We start from the raw sequence: 3,652 nt of genomic DNA, 5'->3' as shown, positions 1-3,652 counted from the left end.
CATAGATTAAGGGTGTGGAGCTCTGCTGTACCTCGAGTTTTAATGCAATTACTACTATCTTTTATTCAAATTCATTCTTATTTCTGCTCTAAGATACTACTCGTACTTCAACCTGATGGATGTGATGATCTGTGACACTCATCATCATCCGTCCCTATGAACGCGTGCCTGACAACCACTTCCGTTCTACAAGCGAAAGCTAGAGTGTGTATCTCTTGGATTCCTGATGCACGACGCATGGTTGCCCTCGCCTGACAACCGAGCCTTCCATTCCGTGAGATCAGAGTCTTCATTGTATAAGCTAGAATTGATGACAGCATTCTGAGAATCCAGAATGTCTAAACCTTGTCTGTGGTATTCCGAGTAGGATTCCGGGATTGAATGACTGTGACGAGCTTCAAACTCGCGAGTGTTGGGCGTGATGACAAACGCAAAAGAATCAAGGGATTCTATTCCAACATGATCGAGAACCGACAGATGATTAGCCGTGCCATGACAGAGCATTTGGACCTTTTTCACTAAGAGGATGGGATGTAGCCATTGACAACGGTGATGCCCTACATACAGCTTGCCAGGGAAAGGAGTAAGAAGGATTGGATGAAGGCAGTAGGAAAGCAGAGTTTCAGAAGGAGCACAGCATCTTCATACGCCTATCTGAAATTCCCATCGATGATCTACATAAGTATTTCTATCTTTATTTCAGTTTATTTATTATTATTATTCGAAAACTCCATAACCATTTATTATCCGCCTGACTGAGATTTACAAGATGACCATAGCTTGCTTCATACCAACAATCTCTGTGGGATCGACCCTTACTCACGTAAGGTTTATTACTTGGACGACCTAGTACACTTGCTGGTTAGTTGAGTGAAATTGTGAAATTATGTTCAGACCATGGTATTGAGCACCAAGTTTTTTGGGGCCATTACCTGGGAATCAATTTCGAACAACAAATTAAGTATGAATCACAATTTCGTCCACCAAGTTTTTATTGCCGTTGCCGGGGATTGTTCGAGTTTGGACAATTGATGGTTCATCTTGTTGCTCAGATTAGGTAATTTTCTTTTTTGTTTTATTTTCAAAAATTTTTCAAAATTCTTTCAAAAAAATTTATCACCAATTTTCAAAAATTTTCAGAGTTTTCAAGAATGAATCCTAGAGTTTCATATAAAATGTTTTAGCTTGGCTGGCTATTAAGCCATGTCTAATTCATAGGATTTTGATTGAGGACTTTGGATTCATTACTTTCTTTTTCCTATATGTTTTTCGAAAAATATCAAATAAAATACAAAAAAATAATAAAATCATAAAATCAAAAAAATATTTTGCGTTTCTTGTTTGAGTCTTGAGTCAATTTTTAAGTTTGGTGTCAATTGCATATTCATCTTGTTCTTGCAATTTTCGAAAATTCATGCATTCATAGTGTTCTTCATGATCTTCAAGTTGTTCTTGGTAAGTCTTCTTGTTTGATCTTGATGTTTTCTTGTTTTGAATCTTTTGTTGTTTTTCATGCGCATTTTTGCTTTCATATTGTCTAAGCATTAAAGATTTCTAAGTTTGGTGTCTTGCATGTTTTCTTTGCATAAAAAAATTTTCAAAAATATGTTCTTGATGTTCATCATGATCTTCAAAGTGTTCTTGGTGTTCATCTTGACATTCATAGTGTTCTTGCATGCATCATGAGTTTTGATTCATAATTTTCATGTTGTGAGTCATTTTTGTTATTTTTCTCTCTCATCATCAAAAATTTTAAAATAAAAAATATCTTTTCCTTTTTACTCTCAAAATTTCAAAAATTTGGGTTGACTTAGTCAAAAAATTTTAAAATTAGTTATTTCTTGTAAGTCAAGTCAAATTTTCAAATTTTAAAAATCTTATCTTTTTAAAACTTTTTCAAAAATTAAATCCTTTTCATTTTTCTTATTAATTTACGAAAATCTTTTAAAATATTTTTCAAAAATCTTTTTCTTAGTTTTATCTTTATTTTCGAAAATTATGCTAACAATTAATATGATTGATTCAAAAATTTGAAGTTTGTTACTTTCTTGTTAAGAAAGGTTCAATCTTTAAATTCTAGAATTTTATCTTTTAGTTTCTTGTTAGTAAAGTAATCAATTTTAATTTTAATCATATCTGTTTATCTTATCTTTTATATCATATCTTTTTCAAAATTTTATCTTTTCAAAAATTTGATTTTAAAATATCTTTTCTAACTTCTTATCTTCTTATCTTTTCAAAATTAATTTTCAAATCTTTTTCAACTAACTATTTGACTTTTTGTTTGTTTCTTATCTTTTTCAAAACCACCTAACTGCTCTTCCCTCTTTTTCAAAAATTCTTTTTAATTAATTAATTGTTTTAAATTTTAATTTTAATTTTATTTCTCATCTTAATTTTCAAAAATCATTAACTCCTTTTCAAAATTGTTTTCGAAAACTTCTCTCTAATCTTATTCTATTTATTCATTCATTTACTAACACTCCTCTTCATCTCAAATCACTGCCCTTATCCTCACCCTTGTGTTTGGATTCTCCTTTCTTTATTCCCTTTCTTCCTCTACTAACAATAAGGAACCTCTTTACTGTGACATAGAGGATTCCTCTTCTTTTTCTGTTCTCTTCTCCTTCATATGAGCAGGAACAAGGAAAAAGGCATTCTTGTTGAAGCTGATCCAGAACCTAAAAGGACTCTGAAGAGGAAATTAAGAGAAGCTAAATTACAACAATCCAGAGACAACCTTGCTAAATTTTTCGAACAAGAAAAGGAGATGGCAGCCGAACCCAACAACAATAATGCAAGAAGGATGCTTGGTGATTATACTGCACCTACGTCCATGTTTGATGGAAGAAGCATCTCAATTCCTGCCATTGGAGCAAACAATTGTGAGCTGAAACCTCAATTAGTTGCTCTAATGCAACAGAACTGCAAGTTTCATGGACTTTCATCAGAAGATACCTACCAGTTCTTAACTGAGTTCTTGCAGATCTGTGAGACTGTTAAGATTAATAGAGTAGATCCTGAAGTCTACAGGCTCATGTTTTTCCCTTTTGCTGTAAGAAACCGAGCTAGAACATGGTTGGACTCTCAACCTAAAGATAGCCTGGACTCCTGGGATAAGCTGGTCATGGCCTTCTTGGCTAAGTTCTTTCCTCCTCAAAAGTTGAGCAAGCTTAGAGTGGATGTTCAGACCTTCAAACAAAAAGATGGTGAATCCCTCTATGATGCTTGGGAAAGATACAAGCAGATGACCAAAAGATGTCCTTCTGACATGTTTTCAGAATGGACCATAATAGATATATTCTATTATGGTCTATCTAAGTTCTCTAAGATGTCACTGGACTATTCTGTAGGTGGATCCATTCACCTAAAGAAAACACCTGCAGAAGCTCAAGAACTTATTGACATGGTTGTAAATAACCAGCTCATGTACACTTCTGAGAGGAATTCCGTGAATAATGGGACACCTCAAAGTAAGGGAGTTCTTGAAATTGATGCTCTGAATGCCATATTGGCTTAGAATAAAATGTTGACTCAGCAAGTCAACATGATTTTTCAAAGTCTGAATGGATGGCAAAATGCATCCAATAGTACTAAAGAGCCATCTTCTGAAGTAGAAGCTTATGATCCTGAGAATCCTGCAATGGCATAG

At 33.7% G+C, this 3,652-nt stretch overlaps 1 non-coding gene across 1 annotated transcript; it reads right to left on the bottom strand.

Annotated features, from left to right (window-relative positions):
* Positions 1-3,169: 3,169 nt before the first annotated feature.
* Positions 3,170-3,273, bottom strand: LOC127743213 (small nucleolar RNA R71). The gene has a single exon (XR_008004584.1). It is a non-coding gene; the product is annotated as a small nucleolar RNA R71 (small nucleolar RNA).
* Positions 3,274-3,652: the final 379 nt, after the last annotated feature.

This window comes from Arachis duranensis, chromosome 1 (genome assembly GCF_000817695.3).
Source record: "Arachis duranensis cultivar V14167 chromosome 1, aradu.V14167.gnm2.J7QH, whole genome shotgun sequence".
NCBI classification, from domain to species: domain Eukaryota; kingdom Viridiplantae; phylum Streptophyta; class Magnoliopsida; order Fabales; family Fabaceae; genus Arachis; species Arachis duranensis.
The sequence above is the reverse complement of the archived record's forward strand: the minus strand, read 5'-3'. Positions and strand labels throughout refer to the sequence as shown.